Raw genomic sequence first — 22,196 nt, 5'->3', positions numbered from 1 at the left:
CGGAGCTGAAGTAGCATTTAGTTGGTTAGGCTCAGCACAGAGTGAGCAGTCTAAAGTGACTCAGATATCGGGGACAACGATTAAAGGCACAACAAAAAATCCATGGATTAATTAGCAGGTCAATGGTGGTTGAGTAGTTATTGCTAAATTACAAGGTTTGCATGTACGAGAAGGGATTGATCACTGGATCTGCCAGCTTCTCTGCCTGTGTGCTAGAGGTGGGGGTCAGTGAGATGGATTCCCATTGCTGTGGGGGCTGGAAAAGGGGTCAAGAATGGTAGGGAATGATGCTGCCCAGGGTTTACCTGCCCCTTGCATGAGCATGTGTGTTTTGTTTGTTTAGTGGAGGTTCAAAATGAACTGATACTATCTGCTAGGCAGCTCTGCAAAGCCCATTGGGCTGCCAACAGGATGGAATGGGGTGCAGCCCCAGCGAGTGGAGTGGAGGATGTGATGGGCATCCTTATGGGTGGATGGATGGGTCTCCTTTCAGCGCAAGGAGAAATGAGCTGTTGGGAATGGAAGTTCCAAAAGTAGGGCTCAGACAAAGTCTGAAAGGACATCAAGACACACTTGCCTTCACTCTTACTGTGGAATACTGGACAATTTTGTGGAGGAAAATGTCTGTATATATTTATATATATATATGCACACAAACATAGAAAGGTATATGCACACACACAGACCACAGCTTCCGTGTTGGGAAGAGACACAAAGACAGAATTGCAAACAGCTCCTTTCCAGCATGCTGGGAAACAGACACTCTTCCCTTAGAGGGCACAGGAGAGTTTGGAGAGGGACAAAATCTTTCCTGGTGTGGAGCGGAAGGGAAAACACCATTTTCCCCCCCACCACCATGCTCTGTAGTGATGACAGCTGGAATTGATCAGAAAAAAGAAAATTATCCCCAAGATCTCCACGTAAATGCAAAGCAGGCTGCTGGGGGGAGGGGTTGGGGGGAGGAGGAGGGAGGAGAAGAGAGAAAGGGAGAGGGATGCTGCCTAATGGATAGAGTACTGGGGGACTCCATGGGCTCTGTGTTGAGAGCTCACCAGATTGCTCTGATGTGCAGAATAATCAAGCCGTCAGAGCCCTCGTTCCAGCTCTGCTCGGAGGCAGGCAGCGCCGAGAACATTTTATCTCATTTCCAAATGACTTTTTATGCCCAGTAAAATGCTGTTTTCATATCAATTAATAATTCAGCTAATAACACAATTAAGGAATCCGCCTTTTGCTGGGAGCCATTTCAAGGAGACGGCAGGGGAGGGGCAGGCATAGCATCGGGAGGCTTCAGGCTGATGCTTCGCTGCACTTGTGGGTCGCTACTCCTGCGCGGAGTTATCCGATAATTAAATGTGTGCGTCGGGGAAGCCAAGAGTTATGGGTCTTGTGTCTCTCCATGTGACAAAGGCACTGTGCATCTGTTGGCAAACACTTAACTTGTCTTTGAGCTTCAGTTTACCTCTGAAAAGTAAGGTCTGCGCTGCTTCCATGCCGTGTTCTGCAAAGGGAACGTGTTGCTAAATGTTCTGGTGCTGCTGTCACACAGGCCAGGTCTTCCTTACGAGAAGATATATGCCGTGTTAGGGCTTTGCAGAAACAAAATACCAGAGCTTAGTGGGTCATCTGGGATTTATTGTCTACCGTGTACCAGCAGAAATCTTGGTATGTTCAGAGCTAGCTATTTTTATCCCGATTATGAGAGTCCAAGGGTGAGGCCTACTCTGTAGATTTCATATGGGCTAAGAATATGATTATTACTAATTTGAAACTGATGCAATTATACGGGTGCAAATCTTGATATGAGCAAAGCAATTTTTTTTTAAATGTGCCGTGAATATGTATATAATCTATTTCTTTCTTTCTCCATCCTTTGCAAACCTCCTCTAGGGTATTCTGTGATAGCAGCTCTATTCCATTATAGTTCAAATCATACAGTGCATGACGGTAGCCAAAGCTTGTGTAGGACATTTAACTGCTGCTCTTTGCTATCTAGAAGAGGTACAACAGAGCCACAGTAAATGGGACACACAATATCTGAACATGAAAATATTGATTAGGCTTTGTTCAGAACCAAACTGGAGGGTATCTATCTTATCCTTTCTCAGGATCTGACCCTTGGTGTAGTTGCTTTCCCCCATCTTTGGCAGTTTGATTTACCTCTTGAAGGCAGGTTAACTTTTGGGAATAAATAAGCAATCTCTATTTAGTTATTTATTGCTTGCGAAGATTGAGTCCCGGTTGACTGATTGATGGTTCTATCTCCAGTTCTATAAATCAGCACTTGAGAATGTATCACATGCTAGCCGCTCTCTGAACATGCAACTGGTCACAAAGGAAGATCTACTACTGCTTTAGATCTGTTTAGCTTACTCTCATCCTAGCTAACGTTCCCCTTACGTCCTCTCTCTGGCTTATTTAGGTGGGAGCTCTTTGCTGGACTGTCATTATACGTCTGTGTTGTATTGCAGACAAAGGACCTCTGTCTTCATGACAATCTTTAGATATAGGGATGTCAGGGATCTCAAGAGATCATCTGTTCCCTCCTTTAATCTCACAGCAGAACTTCCTTTACCTAAGCCTAGATTATCAAAGCCTTTCATTGCAACCATAGTTCAGATAATAAATCTAAGTAATACAGCGTCAAGAGGCAATAATTTTCTGTTTTTTTCTGATATTGCTGTTGCCTCATCAGTTTGTGCTTGTTTTGTTGTTTTGGTTTTTTGTTTGTTTGTTCTTGTAGTTGGTGGTGGTTGGTTGGTTTTTCGGTTTTGGGTTTTTTTTGGTCATTTGTTTGGGGTTTTTTTGTGATTTTTTTTTTTAAGCAAAATTTGCATGAAACATGCCAAATAGTGTCCCAGAACCCCATCAGATCAGTTCAATTCTATGGGAGTCAGCAGTACAACTTCAGTCTCTTCCAGAGGGGGTGAAAGTATGATACCTTTGAGAAGAGCAGCTGTCAGCTGCAACAAGTTGGATTAGATCCAGAACCACAAATGGTCCGTGACCCAATCCGCCCCTTCCTTAGCAAGAGGAACCTTTCCTGCTGCACTTCCTTTGGCTAGGCTTTGAGATCACTATGCCCTGCTGTTCACAGTCAGAATAATTTGTTCCCTCCCTGTGGTTAATGTTGTCATAGAGCTTGTCTTGCTCTTTTTCATTTATTTATTTTTTTAACAGAACAAGATGTTGAGGAAAACACCTGCTCGATTTTGCTTTTCTTAATGAATAATCTGTAAAACATTAAATAGCACCACAGACCATTAAATGCCAGGAGAGATAATGGCCATGTGGTAAGAGTGCTAGCATAGATCGTTCATGTCAGGAATCTCCTAACAAGGTGCCTGGATGTGGGAATCACCTGGGAAATAAAGACAGCCAGCATCTGTATGTTTTAGGGAAAAGCGCTAACTGTATTTTCTCTCTTTCTTGCTTTCTTTTTCTAGGTAAGTGAAGCTTTGGTTTTCCTGTGCGATAACTACTAGTTGACTGGCCCTTGATGAACTGAGAAACTGATGTTCCTCGGCTGAGAGTCAACAGTGAGGGTCGTTCAGTCTCAGATGTTCCCGGTTCTCCTGTTTGTTCGTGAGTTTTTGTCATAAAAACCCTTTGGAAAAGAATTTCTTGCAGTTCTGTGATCCAGCAATTGGGATGGTTAACCTGCATTGCTTTGTACCCTGTCAGTAAGTTTTGACTTGTGTCAGGGTACTAATGGTATGCATACTGTTGTCCTGGGCTAATGGAATGTCATCTGTGATCAGAAGTCTGTATAATCTTTTTTTCCTGCCCTCTTGCCCAAGCCAGTTTATAATGAAATCATTGAGCTCTGTCCCTATTGTCTGTCTTTAGCTTAGGCGTTAAGAGGGCAGTGCTCCTTCTGGAACAGGCACTTGTGCAACTTCTGCTTTGTGGTAACAGTATGAAGGCAACTGCATAGTGCCATAGTGCAATTTACATGAGAACAACAGGCTCAAGCAAGTGTGCTCATATCTGCAAAGCTGATTCCCATTTCAGATGCCAAGTCCTTGTGGTACATGACCTGAGTCTGCCAAAGTATCTTTGAAGGTATTTTTATCACTCCTGTTCTGAAGTTCTGATGGCCACATTTGAAATCAAGATTTATGTCAGTATGGACTTAGCATACATGAAGGCCGTAGTTCATCTTTCCAATTCTCAAACATCTCACTGTTACGTCTACACTGTACAGCTTGTAGTGTACTGAGCAGAAAACTGGCCACGGAATAGCATTTTCTGTGCACTTGGCTCTTCAGATCAGTTTTAATGCGAATGCTACATGATTTATTGTTGCTCTTCCTCTTACTTTGTACATCCACGACATTAGGAAGTACGCCAGACTTTGGTCTGGAAGACCAGTGAATAACAAGCTTAGAAATGCAGCTATAAGGAATAAGGGATTCTTTTGGGTACAGATACAAGTCCTACTTATACAGAAACAAATAGCCAGCCAGCTGCATAGGCACAGGTAACAAGAATTTTGCCATTGATTTCTGTCAGTCTGTGATATTAAGTTATCATGGATTGGTTCTATTCTTTTTCTTCAACTATGGGAGGAAACAGTATTGGACAGGTGGTATTCAAATACATCATTTGTACGACGTGTACTTCTGCTCACAATTGTGGTATTGTGGTCCTGGTTATTTAGAGACGTTGTCCAGATTACATGCTATATTGTAGTGGATTTAGCTAAGGAAGGAAGATCTGATACTGGTCATGGACCAGTCCTAAACTTGTCCTAAACAAGGGGTTCATAATAACCATGCTTGGGAAATACCATACTTTTGTTGCTTAAACAGTTCTGCTAGGATATTCCTGCTGAGTGCAGAGAAATTATGTTGATTAGCTGATCTTCTGTTTTAAAAAGAGAAAATAAATGAGAAGAAAAGGAAAAAAGGAAAAAAAAAAAGAAAAAAGAAAAAAGAAAGTTTGTCTGTGTGGGCCAACTAGAATAGTAAATATCTGGGAAACTGTATGGGAATTTGGTGAGTTTCAGATACAGAGGTAAACCATTCAACTAGAAAAAAAGGAAAGAGAGTAAGGAACACAAGAGGAGAGCAGATAGCATTCATATTTAGGACTGCACTGCTTGTGTAGCTTTAATATGATTGTTGTGTCAAGCAAAGGTGGTTCTTTTGCTATTGCATTATCTGGGGCAGGTATTACCTGGGGGACGAACTGTGAGGCTGTTCCTTGTGTCCTGCAGGCTGTGTGAGTGGAGGAAAGCATCTTTCTGTAGCACCTGTGTCACCGGCCTGTGCACAGCGAGTTTTTGGGCATGTCTTCATATCAGGAATTTTCACCTGGCTGCCTTATCTTAAGCAGTGTAGGGCTCTGTGGTCTAGGCTTGTCCCTTTTGGATTCAGATTACCTCAAAGAACTTTACTGCTAGCATAAGGCTTAAATTTCTCTCTGATGAGCTTCAGGATGCACATCACAAGAACAAATGTGAAAAAAATGAAAGGCAGACAGTATAGTGTTTTAGCTGAGTTCAATAGGGTTTTCAGCACAGAAGATGACAGACCAAAACCTGGCATCTCTGCCACCCTGACACTTTAATGTATTTAGATCCCCGTTGCACATTGCAGCCATGACAGACGATTGCAGGCCAAAGACACCCTGCGCAGCGACATCAGGCAGAAAAGCTGTGTAATTAGTTCAGCAGCTACAGAGCCAGAGAAAATCATCTTCTGTCTGTGTCCAGATGCAGCATGCAGGGAAAAAATCTTTTGCGTTGGTTGCATAAGCAAAGCCTTGACGTTGCCACTGAGGAGAATGATTTCTGCTTTCCCCTGGCCTAAAAAGAAAAAAAGAGAACTCATCCTTGTTCCACAGCTGGAAAAGGCAAAGCAAGATTTGGCACACTTGGGACACACGGGTCATTGGAATCCAGATCTTCCCCCTGCATCTCCTCCTGCAGTGCAACATGCATTTCCTCATAACAGGAGCATCTAGGACTCCACTCTTCTTGCTTGTCAGCTGTACCAACGTGCGTGTCTGCTGGTCTACATTGCTGAGCACATGCATACACTTGCTATAGGAAATCTCCCTCCTTGCTCCCTTCTGCTTTGTTACTTTTTAGCCAGATGAGTTTTCCAATCTCACTCATAGCAGTTGCACAAAGAACTGCTCTTGCACCCTGTGTGTAACGCACATAACTGATAGTAGAGAAAGGCTGTGATAGGATTGGTAGCATCTTATGCCAACTGTGGCTTTAATTACTTGTTGCTTTTTTCATTTCCTTTTTTTTTAATTCCATCCTAGCTTCTGCTATCCTGATACAACTGTATCATTAGTTCAAAAAGACTCAAACATCACGAGGTTTTACAACCCTAAATAGATATGGGGTTCCTTTTCTTTGGTATCCTCTTCTCCAAAAATCTTGATGGTTACGCGTTTATCTGAAATGCTTAATTGAGTTTCTTTCTTATTGACATGGCTCAGAGAGCTGACGCTTTTAAGAAAGCCATAAAGCTGTGGTGATACTGAATAAATCAGTCAAGCTGCCATTTGTTCAAACAGTATCCTTATATGGACACTGGGAAGCAAGGAAGAAGTCCTTGCCCAACCAGGATTACAAAAGAAATTGACGCATCATTTATGGCAGCCTTCTTATCATTATCATTAGAGCTAATGCCATCATCATTTTCCCCAGTGAAAGCAAGGCCTCTGGGGCTTCTCTGCTTCCTGACAGTGGAGACACCCGTGTGCATATTAATACGCAGCTTTGCTTATGCTAATGGCTGCTATTTGTAACATTAATATTTTCTTCCACCATAAAAAAATAACAACAATAATAATAATGCTTTGTCGTGAGGATTTGAGCTTTAATGCGCTTTGCAGGAGTGGAAGGGGAAGAGAAAAGCTTCTGACCTAATTTTTGTATCCTTGAGGGAAAGACCAAATTTGCAGATGGCATAGGTGCTGAAACACTCGCTCTCCTCAAAAGCAGTGTGAAGGTCAGTGGGGAAACCGGTCCACTTCATGCACAAAGCAAGCGACAGCATCATTAGAGCTGATTGCTGAAAATTCCTGCTCAAAGGCACTCCTGGCACTGAATCAGCAGCAGGGCAGAGGTGGGTGCAGTCAGCCATCAGGGCATACCTCCTGAGCCTCAATATCCTGCTGTGGTGTAGCATTAAGAGTACTTCCCTTTGCTTTCTGGAGCAGATCTCTTCAGTACAGTGCAGAGGCTTTGATACAGCCCCATTCCTGCAGCATTCCATTGCCATCATTTCTGTCACAGTTGTCATCTCCGTGCAGAAAGGAAAGTTGGACCCCAAGCCTTTTTCAGTCTTACTGTAGTCACTGTAGTTATTGGAGCCACACAGGATGATCCCACAATGGGAGGTGCTGTGCAATGGCAGAATTGACAGAATCAGGAAAATTGCTATATATTTTCTCATAGGGTTTGCAGTTGTCTAAGCTCTCCGATGTCTGGATTTGGATTGTTGAGATTACCTGTTTTATTTCTAAGCTTCATTCTTTTCTGTGGCCTTTGCTCACTTCGCTTACAAGAAGGGCGCAGAGTTCTTGGAACGAGTCCAGAGGAGGGCCACTAAAATCATCAGAGGGCTGGAGCACCTCTCCTATGAAGAAAGGTTGAAGGAACTGGGCTTGTTTGTCTTGGAAAAGAGAAGGGTCCAGGGAGAGCTCGTTGTGGCCTTCCAATATTTGAAGGGAACATACGAACAGGAGAGGGACCAGCTGTTTATGTGGGTGGATAGTGATAGGACAAGGGGGAATGGTTTTAAACTGAGACAGGGGAGGTTTAGGTTAGAGATTAGGAGGAAGTTTTTCACACAGAGGTGGTGACACACTGGAACAGGTTGCCCAAGGAGGCTGTGGATGCCCCATCCCTGGAGGCATTCAAGGCCAGGCTGGATGTGGCTCTGGGCAGCCTGGTCTGCTGGTTGGCGACCCTGCATATAGCAGGGGGGTTGAAACCAGATGATCATTGTGGTCCTTTGCTACCACAAGCACTGACTCATATCTCATAGCTCCTCATCCAGGCACCTTTTGAACACTGCCAGGGTCGGCGACTCCACCACCTCCCTTGGCAGGCCATTCCAGTGCCTGACCACTCTATTGCCCCACTAATGTGGGGGCAATGCATTCCTGCTCTGCAGCACAGGTGCTGAATTGTTGGTGTTCGGTTTTATGTAAGTAAATAACGAAAAAAGTAAAAGATTTTTGCAGGATGAGGGAGTCACAACCTTTAAAAATGTCTGTAATTAGCTACTTTGGGAGCAAATAACGATATTTAATGGGCCCCTCGGTGATAATCTTAGTACCTTTTCCTGATACCTGACAAATACTGAACATTGTGTACTTAATTTTAATTAACAACTCTTTAAAGAAAATGTCAGTGATGTGCCAGTACCTGTAGCTTATTTGGGACTAGGGGGGTCACTGTTTTTCTTGTTGCAAAAAGAAAGACAGGAAGATTATGTTTTTCTGGATGAAACTGCGTGATCCCAAGCAAGGATCTGTCTTCCCTTACATTTCTTCTGTTTTAAACTATTTAGAGCCCCTCTTTCTGCATCAAGGGCTTATGGTGGTTTTTACCATTTTATTTTATGACATGAAGGGAAGGAGGGAGGAAAAGACCACACCATGTATTGAAACCATACGTTACAGGATTCAATCAAAGGAGAAGAAAACAATAAGAAAAACATCCCTAAGATTATCTTTCTTTCAGAGCTGATGTTCAGAGATGTTCTTTCTCAGTAGTATCAGGTTCCCTGACTGTCTCAAAGCAAGAGACTGACTTCAGAATGCCATGTAAGTCAGAAATGAACGACACCATCCTCGCCAATGTACAATCAGCACAAACAATTCTCAAATACCTGCATTTGTTCTTTGCATCAAGGTTCAAGACATTTGAAGGTTACAGTTTCATACTTTTCAGTAAATACACAGGGGTTAATGAGATTCTTTTTTTAAAGTGAGCTGAAATTTTCTTGAAGGTTCATAGGAGTTCAACCCATATATCACAGCTTGAGTGACTTGTGTCACAACCGTGAGATTTAGGAATACTTCAGAAACAAGAAAATTATGCATGCAACTTAAAATAGAATAGAAATGACACCTACTCCAGTTCAAATAACACTAAATCTAAAAACAGCTGCAAACATTTTACTCTAGTGTTCCTGATTCTCTTGTATCACAGCTTTTACTGCACAAAAACTTGTGAATGAAACTTAGAGGAGGTTGAACGTGGCTTTGATTTTTGGAACTCCTTGTATATTATTTCAGAAGCATAATACTGAGCCCATTGAAGCCTTATTGTTTTTGAGAAGGTAGCAATTTGCCTTCAATAGAGAAGTGAAATTCCAAGTGAAAGCAAGAGTTGTAACTAGTAAAGAATTAGGTATTCAACAGTCTTTCAGGACCAATTAGTTGAAGGTGTCATTGGCAGCATAAGCAACAACTATTTGACAGGACGTTTTTGGAAAAGATGAAAGTTTCAGCTTTTCTTTACTAAGATGGTTCTGCAGTAAATTCTTCTGTTTATAATCTTTGTGTGAATTTGTTATTGCTTTGTCGATTCTACTATAGTGGCTTTGGTTTTTAACGATGTGATGTAATAAGAAAAGTCATCTCCCAAGGTTCTCCATCAGATAAAGGTCAGTCATGGCTGTGGTAGAAACACACCAAGAATTATTCAAGGGTTATTTAAAATAGGCTCTGAGGGGTAGGAACCTTAAAAGAAAACGTGTTCTTATGGCAGGGAACACAGGACTGAATCTGCTATGTGCAGACATCTCCGTGTCCAGATTTGGTCAGCAAAATCATTTGGTTTTGCTGCGCAGCTCTGCCTCAAATAGATGGAGATATTAGGTTCATTTGTACATTCTCTGTGTCTGCATTGGCAGGATTCCTCAAATACCTGTGGAGAGGCACAATGTATTTGTCAAGTGCAGTGGCATAAAAGAGATGTCATGGAAAATGATAGCATTGGCAGTGCAGCACTGAGGAAGGCAGTAAGACTTTATGGATTCTCTGGTACCCGTGAGTAACACGCATTGATGTTTCCTCTCTAGGCTACTGGGTGCTTTTAGGATGCAAAGAAAAATGGTACTAAAGGGAATACCTTGGTTCACTGGCTGTAGAACTCACTCAAAATGCACAGGTAATAAGGCAGTGTTGTCATTTGTGCCAAAGATGGTGCAAAACCATCTTGGGTGCTTGTGGGATGGTGCTTGCGGGAAGGGGCAGTACGGTTGCAGGGGCACCAGTGGCAAAGAGAAAGTACTAGGTAAGGGAGGAGGTTAGTACCTTGTGTGCATTTGTCCTTGTAAATGTTCCTGCTCTTTGTTAGTAAGCAGGGGATATCCTTCTGCTGGTTGTTTGGTCCCTAAGCTTTGCAGGGTCTGAGCTGGGTGTAGCACCTGCCCTTAAATGCAGCCTAGGCTCTTGCATAGTAATGAAGAACTCAAGTAAGTCATAAAAAAGTCATTCACAGCAACTCAGATGGCTTGTCACACGTGATGTGTTTGCATGTGTACCTAAGCTCAAATAACATTCTTTCTTGAGGACCCAGAGGAAGTCTCTGTTCCCAAGTAGTTTCTCCCGATTGATTTCTCCTTGGCTTGGTGCAGTAAACACGTGATACAAAGCTTGGCAGAGACTGCTTGCTTTTATCTGTGCATCAGGAATGCCTAGGATAGGTGAGATTCCCAGTGTAGTCTCTTGGTTCAAAGAGTGCTTGATTTAGCTCTCTGTCTCTCAGCCGCACACGTCAGCTCTGCGTCTGTTGCCCCCTCATGACATCAACTCCCAGACTGGAGCTCATTTGACACTAAGGTTAATTTTCTTTAGCCACTGACAGACTGATTTAAGTGTCAGCTTGTTACAATGGCATTCTAATTAAAGCCCCACGATAGCCTTTGACCCCCAAAAATGACTTGGAAGAGAAGAAGCAAATAGGGTGATAAGCTTTGATACTGGCACATGGGAGGAAATATATCCTGCCTGACGCTTGTGGGTGTCAACTCCAGTTTTATCAGATTGTCCTCTGGAAAGGACTGATTATTAGTATTTATCTCCCGGAGAAAAATTCAGCAGCACTGATTTCTTTTGCTTCAAAGGAAGTTGTACCTTTTTGCTGGGAATAGATTTAGTCCTCTGCCTTCATTTTCAAGGAGTATTTTGTGTAGTTTCTCTTCCAGAAGAGTTGATCGCTACTATGTGGAAGGTCAAAACTTTACTAGAATGTAGGAGCACAATTGCTGATCTCTCTTTTTTAGGCTATGGCTGGGGAAAAAATAGATTTGGTTAAAGCAAGGTGGTTTTTTGTTTGGTTGTTTGTTTTTTTTGTAGTGCATTTGTGTCTGCATCTACATGCTAGAAAAATTATTTTGTTTCTGGTATGATACAGCCTTTAAAAAAAAAAAAAAAAAAAGGGACAGCTATCCTGGGTCTAAACATGTAAGTCCTGCACAGTATCAGGACTACCTGCTGTCCAAAGCAGATCCTTTTAGCAAAGCTGTTACAAAAATGCACAAACTCAACACATCCCAGCTAGGAGTACTCTCTGCCAAATGAGGCTCTCATTCTTCTTCTGTACCTTGATTCATGCCATTCCCTTCCTATCCTATCAGGCCTCCTTGCTTTCTATTTCCCTGCTTCCTTCCCTCTCCTGTCCTTTAATAGCTTTTACCCTATCTCACTTCAGTGGCTGTGTCCTTAAAACTTACAGAGGATAAAATATCCTCTTGTCTAACTTTGGCTCCAGCTTTCTGACATTGCAGTGGAGAAGAAGAAAAGAAAAATGACTGACAAACAGAAACTTTGCAAGTGCTGGTGGATCAGACTTTTCCTTCCTAGATCTTCACAGCTTGACATGCCTCAGTTGCTTGATTTAGTAAGTCAGACACTGATGCTCTTAGCACATGTGGTGAATAGTAGTTTCTTTTGCAGTGAGTTTTCCTTCCCATATTTCACTCAATTACTGACTGTGTAGGCTGTATATGTGAGCACAAAACAAGGACTCTGAGTCTGAAGGTATCAGTTAGTGGGCAAGCCAATGTGGGAGGATAAGAGTAGGATGGGGAAGTGCTAGGTCTGACAATTTCATCAATGGAATGATGAAATCATAGTATTTTATTATTGACAGTAAAGGGGCCTGGAGGATGTGATCCACTTGAATTGAAAAGCATTGGCAATCAAATAGTATTCTTTTCCTTTACTGATCGTACCTGGTACATCTGAGAACATCTTGGTACGCTAAGTCTGTGGATGGAACCCTGCAGAACTCACATAAGAATCCTCTTGTTTCTTTGATGAATATGGAGAGGTAGGTTTGCCCTCCATTGAAAAGGTGGAGAAACAAAGCAGAGAGTAAAGGTGTCATATCAAAATTGTGTCAGAACGTGCTAGAACTTGACTGTTGTATTTCAAACTTGATCCAAAGTTCACTGAAATCATTTAATCTTGCTAAGAGTCAGATTGAGTTGATTTTATTTATTTATTTATTCATTCATTCATTCATTTATTTCATATGGGTAAATACCAGTTAATTGAAACAGAAAACTTAGGTGGAATTGTTTTCATTTCCTAGAATCACATAATGGCTTGGGTTGGAAGGGAATATTTCCCCCTCTACATGCATTCAGGCATATGCTCATTGCTATCTCCATCGTCTTTAAATCAGAGTAAAATACTTGGTTGCAGAGACTTTCAGCAAGGAGTGTGGGCCCTAAGGGGGTTTATTTTCATACAAATGTATTATGCAGAAGGTTGATCTGATCACAGACAATTTGAACTATCTGTGCAACCCTAGGAAAATTCCTTTCAGAAATGTAAATGACGTGACACTCCAAAGAACACAACAAAACCAAACAAAGAAATGAAAAGGAAAGAAGAAAAAAAAAAGTTGGAGTGTGTACTGGTGGAGATTATGGGCATTTTCAGAAACACCAGGTGGAGGACACAAGCTCTCAGAGCTCTTTCACCTGCCCTCTTCCTCCTCTCAAAACATAACCTTCCCATACAACAGCAAACTGTTGCAAGGTGCTGGAGGGAGAGAGTGTTGCATTAAATACAGTTACAGATTACAATAAATGTTTCTATGGCAACAAGAAAATGCCTTCCACGGCTTTTATTTGTTTATTTATTTATTTGAGCAAATAGGTGTGAAGTGAAGGTTTGTAAACAGAAGGCAGTGGACAAGATGTGAGCAGAGGGCTTTCTAGCGCCCTGCCTATGGTGCTGGCTCACCTGGGCGTACATTTCTTCCGCTGTGTTGGGCATCTTCAGCCTTGTTTCAGTCAGTTCCAGCTCTGATTTTGGACTTTGCTGGAATAGGAAGGAAAGCAAGAGGGCAACAGTTTTGTGCTTTTTCAGGTCCTTTGTTACTGATCTGCTCAACAGTGCCAGAGGCCCAAATAGCCTGTCCTTTCATGAGGGAGTGAGCAAAGCTTTGTTTTACAGTGGGATTCCCCCATCCTGCCCCATTGGAGAAGCCCACTCCTGACCCTGCGGAGATCTCTCTGTTAGAAGTAATAAGTGTAATGAGGGCAAGTTAATCCCTGCTTTCATAGAATATTAATCTTCCATTCACAAGAATTCACTGGGCAGAAAGATGCACTGTAACTGAAACCTCTTTGGCTTCTTCTTGCCAGCAGTGCATGGAGAGGCCCATCTATTATTAAGATTGTACCACCCCCTCTCACTGTAGTTTCTAAGTATTGTCTAATTGGTTTTTATGACTATGCCATCCCTGGGAGCATGTGGAGCTGAAATGCACATTTGCTCAAACGTTTGTGTTCCCTCATCCTTGGTGGGGATGCTTTTAGACCATTTAAGGTTTTGTCAGCAGGATAAAAAAGAGAGCGAGAAAGGAAAAGAAAAAAAAACAACTGAGGGGAGGCATTTCCCAGGCTGGAGACAACAAGTAGGCAGGCCCAAAAGGCTCAGTTTGGCTGATCCCCACAAGTCCTCCAGTGATCTTACCCCTAAAGGTACACATGTTTTGTGTCCCCTAGTGAGTACAGATGGCTTGAAATGCAGCTGGTGTTTGCAGCTGGTACTGTGAACCTAGGGGCCCTCTCTGCTGAGCTCTCCATACATATACAGGCACTCAGAGCAGAGTCTGCTTACTCAGGAGAGGAGCTGGGAGCGGAGCTCATTGAGGACAGGACAGACTGTGCCTATTAGGCACAGGATATAACCAGATTATCATGATGACTAGCAGCCTTTTTACATGAGACTGGTTCCATCTATTGCCTTATCCCTCTGTTTTACCATGCTTTTCCTCTGTTTCTCTGCCTTTGGTCTTTCCCCTAAATATCCCTTCAGACTTAATACGATCCTCTGCATCCCATAGTACTGTACCCCTTAAGCAGTACTCCTGTTGATGTGTAAGATGACCCAAAGGTCCTCATTGGTTGACTCATCATCATGATGTTGCCAGGATGTGGAGACAGTGTTGGAGCAGGCATTTCTCTGACCAGGTTATTTGGCGTTTTGGTTTGAGCTGATGAGCCTTCTCTGTGCTGATAGTTCTTTTGCAATGGGTTTTGGAGTAGTGGGGTTGGGAAGTTTTTCAGACTCCCCACTTGATAGCGTCCACAATCCTTTATGTCCGTGCAGATGAGATTTTTAACTTACCACCCAAACCACACGTGCTGCAAGTACCCAAAGGAATAACCATCTTACCCTGTGTCATGCACATTTCCAGTAGTAGTAGCCTCTCACTTGCCTCGCGCTCTGCTACAGTCAGCATGTACGTGGCTCCAGCTGGATGTGTGAGGTTTGCATGTGGAGAAGTTCTGGCCCTCTGACTAATGATATTTGGGTGAAGGGATGCCACATGGCCTCAAAGTGCTGGGTGAGGTCAGTGAGATTTCCATGTTACTCCCAAGCAGTACAGGCATCGCTTGTTTAGAAATGAGTGGATGGCAAGGAACCAAGTCTGCTGAGGCATTTCTGAAAGAAAAAAAAAAAAACACACTGATACCCTCAACAAATCTTTCTGTCCCTTTGATTTCCTAAATATTTTACACATTTTGGACCCAGAGTCCTTAGCAGTAGGTACAGATAAGAACTTCTTGTGAAGTGTGATGTGACTGCCTTCTACATGTGAGTTGTCCAACCAGGAAAGTGTAACAGCTTGATAAATATGCTCTGCATGGGCATTAAACAAGCTGTAACGCAGCATCACTGCTTGCTCAATTCAGACTGGGACATTCTAGTTTTTGTGGTCACTGATCAAACGAAATTGTTTGTTACGGCCGGGTAGTTTGGTGTGTGGTCTTGATTTCATTCATTCATTTCCCAGGCACTGCTGCCACGCACCAAGCTGAACAGTTTAGATAGGGTATCAGTTGTTTGAGCAGGGCAGCTTGAATCTGTGTTTTGATAGTTTTACAGTGCCCTGAAACAGGCACTCACGCCGCTGGTACGTGCTAATGAGAGCAAAAGAGTGTTTTGCAGGGATTAACACCCAGCGAGATGTTCGTGGTCTCCCCCATGTTGCACAAAGCCTACCCCCTCCTTGCTTTGTGCAGGCTGGCAAGGCACACTCACACCAGGAGCTCTGGCAGGTTTTCTATAATGCTTTTTTCCCTCTCTTCATGCAGTCTCCTGCTGAATGTACTGGGTAAACAGGTTTTTCTCTTTCCTTCCTGGAAGAGACTATTACAGATTGCTCCACTCTTCCTGTCAGTGTTTCACGTTAGTGTGCAGAGCATGTTGTTCTTTGAGCAGTGCCCGTTGTTCTAATGGGATCCATTTAAAGCAAACTCTACTGTAATTTCATTTTCCTTAGAGAGAGGGGGGAAAGTACTTTCTACTCGGGGCTATATCCATGCTACTCACTTTACATCTCTCTAGCAGGATCTGCAGCACACTGATTTCTCTCCAAGATCACTGGAAAATGCTGAGAGCTGAGGGGCCCTGGAGGAGTGTTTGCAGATGCACTGCTGCTCTGCACCACTTCCCACAGCCAGAGCCCCATTTCCTATCCCTGGAGCAGCCTCAGCCATGGCTCTCCCTCCTGTTTGTTGTTTGGTCTGTGACAGCTAGACCATGCAATCTGCAGCAGGCTGCACCTTGCATTCAGTTGAAAACCACCCGGTGCAGAAGCTTCTGAGCCATTTTCTTTAATGCGCACGATGCCTACTATGGTTTGGTGTTTGTAGTTTTTGGTTCCAGCACTGGTATTTATTGACTGAAATCACCTGAGAGCCTCCCACACCAGCGAGTATCCTCTTCTCTGTGTAATGTTGGTGCATCTATAGTGCCTGAGATGCCCTGTAGTTCTGGGCAGAAATTCAGCAAGGAACCGCTGAGCAGGGCTTTTTCCCAAGGGCCCCACAGCACTGTAAATCAGTCTCCCTGTAGCCTTCTGTGCATTAGCCTTCAGGGGATGCAGAGAAACTTGTCTGCTGGCTGGGCCACCAAGGGCTGGCTGAGATGTATGGGCGGCCAAAGGAGGGAGTTGTTTTTCTGTCTGAACCACTTGCTATTTTCCTGTTGTGTGGGTTGGGATGTGTTGCTGGATTTGCTTTTGGTTTGATGTATTGTTGTTTGTTGAATGGCTCAGGGGTTTGTATATAACATTGAAATGACTGGGACCCATGAGGGGTGCTTTTTTATCTTGGCATTTAAAAAGAAATCAAAATAGATGAGATGTTTTTCGCATAATTAAAGATCACACCTAAATCAAATGCTCTAGACCTCAGTCTCCTCTATTTCCCCACTTCCCACTCGTCTCCCCCTCCTACATGCATACAAAGTTCAGCTGTTTCGGAATGCAGCTGAGAATTTCCTACTGTCTAGAAAGCATGAACTAAACCTCTTTTCCTCCCTTTTTCAAAGAAAAAACAACACCCACAACATGCAGCACGTTCGTGGTTCTCGTGTCAGCACTGTAGCTGGCACTCCTCTCTAGTTTCAGTGTAGGTTATTTCTGAATTACCCTAAATAGACCATTCCCCCATTCGGAGGTCAAGGTGAGTGCAATGATAGCCAAGTCCCCTTGTTGGCAGCTCTCTGTGGGGAATGATATTAACCTGCATGCCTCTCCCGCTCCTACTCCCTACAGCCTGTTATTAAACAAGGACAAGTGGGTAGCTTGTCTGTGTCTGTGTGTGAGAGCGCGACTCTGTCACCTGATGCATACAGATGGCTTATTAACCAATTAATTCATAGGACTAAATTGGTTAAATCAAACTAAATGACACCCAATTGCTGTACAAGGGTAGAAATGGATTGGAATAAGTGTTTCTTAAATGCCAGCCTCGTTGCGCAAAGGAATGAGTGGTGAAGGGAGGAGGGGAGCTCATGGAGGAGCAGGGAAGGCAGCAGACACTGGCAGCAGCACAGGCAGAGCCATTCAGGGCGTCATGTCCTAGGGAAGGAAGCATCTCGCGAGCCCGTGGCTGATTGTGCTGCCAAGAAATCAGATCTCTCTTTTTGCTGATGACATTTTAGGGCTGGGAATTCCTCCTGAGAGAGACTTCCAGTTCCTGCCTTCAGTCTGTGGGCAAGAAGAGGGGGCTGCTTGGGTCCTACACTTCAGTTGAAGCATGAAGAGTCATTATTGTTAGTTTGTCTCAGGAGTGAGGGTTTGAATTTCAGAAGTGCAATCTAGTTCTAAAGTGTCTAAAGTCTCTTGGAGCAGCTGATGTTCCTAGAAGCTCAGGTTTTTAGTCCTCCTTTAACTGGGCCCCAAGGACCAAGTGGCTTCAGTGGAAACAATTATGTATTTTAAGTCTTCAAATAGGAAAAGCACAGAAGATGTCATGTGTGCATCCATTTTCTGGAGGATAACCCCACTGTCTACCTTACCTGCAGCAAGATCATCAATTGCTTAGGGACGCTCCTCTGTAATGTTTCCCATAGTGGCATTATCTGTACGTGTGTATTACAGAAGACTTTTCTCCATAGGACAGCACTCCTTTTTTCCACACCAAATACTAACCTTTTGCTCTGAGTTGTGATATAGATGATGAACTTGATAGGATTGACTGAATGACTGGAAGAGGAAGGTATTTCCCCTGATCCCAGTTCAATTTAACAACTACTGCGATACATAAGAGTCATAACCCAATTTGGAATAGGGGAGGGAGTACAAAAGCAAAAATACAAAAAGCAGAGTTGTGCATCAGAAACTACTCAGTGGAGTTTTATCTTACAGTTTGAATGTTTTGCCTGCCTCGAGGCTAGATCTTATATCAGCATATCAAAGCTGTGGTTGCTTGTACCACTGTTTAACTGGAGCTGATTATCAGAGGGAGGTCTTCTAGTTGCTTCCTTTGGCCAGAGCTTCATCTTGATAGCCATGACTAAAGGGGAACGTGTGTGGCTTGTGTTAAATTGTAGAAGGGAGCTGTTCCATAAGGAAATATGGGAAATGCTGAGGTACAAGTCCTACATAAGATGGGTGCATGCAGCATAGTTTATGAGGTTTATGGCCTTGTTCAGCATGGCCCAGGGCTGACTCTTCATTGATCATCCACCTTGTGGTGTCTTGGTAAATGCATATCCCCTGGATAGCATTTGAAATCTGTACCCCTGTGCCTGATGGCATAAAACACAGTGGCACAACCCTGGATCAAGCTCCACATAAGGGTGAAGGTCACAGCCAGTGAATTGTAGACTTGTAGAATTACTTGGGTTGCAAGGATCCTTAGAGACTGTCTGGATCCAATCCCCTGCCGTGGGCAGGTCTGCCACCCACTAGATCGGACTGCCCAGGGCCCCAGCCAACCTAGTCTTGAATGGCTCCAGGGTTGGGGCTTCCACTGCTTCTATAGGAATGATTCCAACATTTCACTGCCCTCTGAGTAAATAATTTCCTACTAATATCTAACCTAAATCTCCCCTCTTTTGGTTTAAAACTATTCAGCCTTGTCCTATCACTATTAGATCATGTAAGAAGTCAGTCTCCCTCCTGTTCATAAGCTCTCCCCATGTATTGAAATGCTCTCCCATAGCTTCTCCAAGCTGAGCAAGCCTAGCTCCCTCCGTCTTTCTTCATAAGAGGGGTACTCCAGTCCTTTGATAACATTCATGGCTCTCCTCTGGACCCACTCCAGCAGCTCCACATCTTTCTTGTACCGGGTGCCCCAGGCCTGGACACAGTTCTTCAGAGGGATAGTCCCCTCCTTTGCCCTCTTGGTCACCCTTCTTTTGATGCAGCCCAGAGTATAATTGGCCTTCCAAGCTGCAAGCGCACACTACTGGCTTGTGTCCAGCATTTCATCCATGAGGATGCCCAATTCTTTCTCTGCAGGGCTGCTCTCAATGAGTTCTTCTTCTCATCTTTACACATATCTGGGATTGCGCCAACCCAAGTGCAGCATATTGCACTTGGCCTTGTTGAATCTCATTAGGTTCACATAAGCCCACTTTTCAAGCTTATTGAGGTCCGTTGGGATGGCATCCATTCCTTCTGTTTATTAACTGCACTGCTCAGCTTGGTGTCAACAGCAAACTTGTTGGGGGTGCACTGATTCCACTGTTCAGGAGCAGAGCTTACTTCTGGGATGGGAGCATTCACTTCCTTGGGATGGGCTAAGTGCCTGAAGTTAGCTCTGGGTTGGTCAGTGCTGTCTGTGTGCAGCTGTTTTCATTGTGTGACTCAGGAATTGTGTGATATGGTGAAGGACACTCTGCTGCAAAACCCAGCAATTTGCATGCATGCATTCATGTAATTCTACTTGTATGCCATTAACATATATAGGCATAAATTGAAACATCCGTGCACATGGAGTACAACCCATTAAAAACAAAACCTGTGCATTCACAAAACTGCCAAGAGTATATTCACCAGCACCCTGGTACTAGCTGTGGATAACTGCCAAACAAACACATGCTTGACTATTATGTCAGCGTTAAAATTGCTCTTCTTCAGTTCCTGCAGCAAGATAAAGTCTCCAAAGCCCGTCATGCTGCGGCATCTTTTTCAAGGCTGCAGTATACGGAGTGTGTATAAAATATTGAATCATTTAGAGCTTTTCATCTTTGCTTTATTTATTTATTTTTTTAAAAAAAAGGAAAGAAAAATAGGGTTTACACTTTGTCCACTGACAGAGCAAATGTTTTATGTGCTGGAGCCATGACCGCTGCTCTACAACATTTTATGCATATATTCTTTTACATTTCTTTCTTTTTTACAGTCATGCTACTGAAAAGGGTCAAATCAGCCATTTGGAAGGGTAATTTATTATTCATAGATCAAATTGCACTCTAAGAGTTGCAAGACCAACTTTGGCCCCTTCTCACTAACATTTGTTCTGGAAAGATCCCTCGCTTTCCTTTGGCCCTAGTAGTTTTTGGTGTCTGAAACTATCACTGATGCCAGAGGTGGAGTGGAAAGGAGTATGTTGTTCCGACACATTGAGAAATGGTCTGACACCCACCACACGTTTATTTTGGATAACAAAGACCTTTTAAGTTAGTGAGGCACTCACAGACAAGCTGGGTCTCTAAAGGCTTCTTCACTGGTTCTCAGATTTCCTTCCTTCAGCTTCTTCTTGATGTACCTGTTTTCTGGAGGCTCTGATCATGCTCTGTAGTGAATTGGCTGAACGTATTGCTTCACAGTCTGTGTGTTGTACCAGCCTGTTTTAGTTGGTAGCAACTCTTCATCTTTCATAGTAGCCCTATAGGGAAATTTCGTTTGAAGAACCTGTGGCTTGAACCACACTCTTGTCCTGCACTGTGCCATGGCCAGCATTGCACAGGAACATCACTTTTCCATCATCAGGAGAAGCTAGAAAGGCTAATTTTTTAGTATGATCAAAAATTTTGGGAACAGATAAGTCACTCCAATCCTCTGAGCTGTTTTATTCCTCACCATTTACAAATATCTGGACTGTCTCTTGAAGTCTGAAGAAGAAGCAGGTTGATCTTGTCTGAGTTTTTGTTTTTACCTTTCATTTGAACAGATCAGATAGTTCAGAGTCCTTTCATGGGCACCGAGAACTTTTTTATTGTTTCTGTGGTCAGGAACTCTAGACACAAAGCAACAGCCCAAGGTAATAAGAGAAGAGAAAATTTTAATTAAAAAGAAAGAAGGAAGAGAAAAGAATTCTATTTTATTGCAAAAATGGAAGGGCTGAGGAGGCTGTTGCTGTTTGTCAGTGTAGTTAGGACTGTTATTGCCAGCCTGAGAGAAACCTCAAAAGATTTTGAAGTTCAGATAAGGAACCAAAAGTTCTTAAAATTCTCTGAATCTTACGATGATTCTCTTCAGAGAATCATAAAATAATCCTAAAATCTTTGGCCTGTGCTTCTCATATCACATTCAGAGATGTAGCTTAGACACCTGTACAGTTGCTGTCCCTGAAGCAATTCTCCAGTTCCATCAATGTGTGCAAGTTGGCAGCACTCACATGTAAAGAAATGCGTGTCAAGTTTAGAGGCAGATATGTCAACCTATACTTTGCCTTTGCCGTTAGGATGTGTAGAATAAATCTTTTTTAGGTCGCCTTGCCTGCAGGTTGAGCGGGACTAGGCAGATGGAGTGGAGTTCAAGGAAGCATGAGGAAGTTTATCTAATATGTGAAATTCTGCAGGTACCTTGATAATCTCCTTCTTTCCCTGAAGGAAACAAGGGGAAAATCTTTGGGGACATTCATGTTTCAGCTCTACAGAGAAGTGCCCCTACATCTCCTTGGAAAGCTGGGAAGAAAAAGGAAGGAGTTGGAGAACCAGAGGATTGCAACATAAGTCAAATCAAGATCCAGTTGACCAGTCACCTCCTGCTCGTCTTTTCTGAGTTGTCATTCTTCTAGAAGTGCATCCTCTGAGATGATAAAGAGCACCTGAAGTGCATTAGCAAGATCACATCTCTTGGGCCAGGAGCATTCTGTAATTCCTGAATTGTTTTGATGCAAAATGACAAGGAGATTTGAAAAAAAAAAAATCCCTCTTACTGGCTTATTTTTCTTCTCCCTTTTCTGTCCTTGTTTTTGAAAGATCTAGGATGACTCAGGTGTAAAATAATGTCCAAACGATGAAAAGAACATTCAGAATGAATGTATGTCCAAATGTTCATCCTCTTGCTTTGAGTATTTATTTTCTTGCTTTTCTTGTCACTTCTCTGTGACCTTTAGCAAACTAGGTGTTTTGGCATTAAACACAGAAGTTTGCTGTAAAATGGAGGGGCAGGGAAGCAATTCTTTTATGCTAACCAACATACTCTGGTCTGAAAATGTATTTCA

At 43.1% G+C, this 22,196-nt stretch overlaps 1 protein-coding gene across 1 annotated transcript in view; it reads left to right on the top strand.

Annotated features, from left to right (window-relative positions):
* The window catches only part of LOC122177277 (limbic system associated membrane protein), a 958,414-nt gene that overhangs the window by 125,591 nt on the left and 810,627 nt on the right, over positions 1 to 22,196 (top strand). The gene's annotated exons all lie outside the window — the stretch shown is intronic.

The sequence above is a fragment of the Lagopus leucura genome, unplaced genomic scaffold (assembly GCF_019238085.1).
Source record: "Lagopus leucura isolate 7727_CA_CO unplaced genomic scaffold, USGS_WTPT01 Super-Scaffold_100001, whole genome shotgun sequence".
Classification (NCBI taxonomy): Eukaryota; Metazoa; Chordata; class Aves; order Galliformes; family Phasianidae; genus Lagopus; species Lagopus leucura.
Note: the sequence above shows the minus strand (reverse complement) of the source record. Positions and strands in the feature narration are given on the sequence as shown.